Below are 1954 nucleotides of genomic sequence, written 5' to 3'. Positions count from 1 at the left end.
GGTTAAGGTGATAAACTAATAGAATTGTCAGCTTTACATTCTGGGTTCAAATTCATTGCCTTTCATACTTTCGGAGTCAATAAAACAAAGTGCCAGTCAAAATACCAGGGCCAATGTAATTGAGTAATTGACAAACCCTGTCAACCAATTCCAGCCCTTCTTCCTATATGAGAAAGGATTGTGGATTGTAATTAGTTTACTACCCTCTTCAAGTGGAGGCGCAATGGTCCAGTGGTTAGGGCAGCGGACTCGCGGTTTCGGTTCCCAGACCGGGCGTTGTGAGTGTTTATTGAGCGAAAACACCTACAGCTCTACGAGGCTCCGGCAGGGGATGGTGGCGGACGCTGCTGTACTCTTTCACTACCACTCTTTCTTCCTGTTTCTGTTGTACCTGTAATTCAAAGGGTCAGCCTTGTCACACTGTGTCACGCTGAATCTCCCCGAGAACTACGTTAAGGGTACACGTGTCTGTGGAGTGCTCAGCCACTTGCACGTTAATTTCACGATCAGGCTGTTCCGTTGATCGGATCAACTGGAACCCCTCGACGTCGTAAGCGACGGAGTGCCAACAACAACAACTACACTCTTCGGACAGATTTATTTGGTAAAAGCCTGTGTAATACTTAACAAATAGTAATTTGACAGTCGCCTTCTCAGTTGTAGGTGGACAATAGTGTGTACGTAACAGATTTGTTAAAATCTATTGCATCGATATATTTGTGTAGTCTTATATCTTGTTTCTTCATAACTACCAGGTTATTAACCCAATCAAGTTGATTCATCAACTGCGTCCGTCATACTATTTGACTCCATGGATTTTATTGCCTGTGCTACAGCTTCAGGAATCTTTTTAGAGGATGTAGAAAAGTTGTTATTTTTGGATCTAACGAGTATGTTTACCTTCAAAGTTATCTGTGAGCTTTTCTAGTACATTTTCTGAAATGTAATCAGAAAACCACTACTTTTAAAAAACAAACGTTGCAAAGCATTTGGAGTGGAGCAAAAACCTACAGAATTGGTCCCTAGAACAGTGGAAGAATGTTATTTTCTCAGACTAGTCATCCTTTACCTTATTTCCCACCACTGGCTGAGTATACGTGTGGAGAAAGCCAAAAGAAGCATTTGACCCAGACTGCCTTCTTCCAACTGTTAAACGTGGAGGAGGATCTGTGATGATCTGGGAGGCTATATCTTGGAAATCCGCCGGCCCAATGGTTTCCCTTCATGGCAGAATTAATAGTCGAGTCTTTAAGCATTTTATCTGATCAAATTCATCCTATGGTTGTGGAACTGTTTCTGGAGGGCAACATAATCTTTCAGGATGATAATGCACCAATTCACACAACTAAAGCTGTTACTGATTGGCATGAGGAACACTCTAGTGAAGTTGAACATCTTATCTGGCCACCACAGTCCTGAGATCTCAATATTATTGAATATTTATGGTGCATTTTAGAAAAACAAGTAAGGAATCGATATCCTCCACCATCATCACTACAAGAACTGGAGACTGTTTTAGCTGAAGAATGGATTAAAATTCCTTTGGAAACGATTCAAACTTTGTATGAGTCCATACCTCATAGAATTCAAGCTGTATTTACTGCCAAAGGCGGTCCTACCCCATATTAAAATAAATTTGTTTGAAATTTTAAGGTGTTTCCATTATTTTGTCCAAACCCTGTACATGTATTGGGTTGGTAAAGAAATTCCAGTCACATATCAGACATAATCACTGTGGTTACTTTTCCAATATTTATGGTAAAATAAGCATTAATTTTCATTCTCGTGTTTTTTCTTCTTTCTTTGCTGGTTACTTTTATACCATAGTTGCTTAATATGTATTGCTTTTTAACCTGAGTTAAAATGAGTTTGGATCAGACCCAGATCAAACACTGCATGCTTTATGAATTCTGCAAAGGGTCTTCAACAAGGGAAGCAGCGAAAAATGGTTGTT

Source organism: Octopus bimaculoides, chromosome 21 (assembly GCF_001194135.2).
Source record: "Octopus bimaculoides isolate UCB-OBI-ISO-001 chromosome 21, ASM119413v2, whole genome shotgun sequence".
NCBI classification, from domain to species: domain Eukaryota; kingdom Metazoa; phylum Mollusca; class Cephalopoda; order Octopoda; family Octopodidae; genus Octopus; species Octopus bimaculoides.
Note: the sequence above shows the minus strand (reverse complement) of the source record.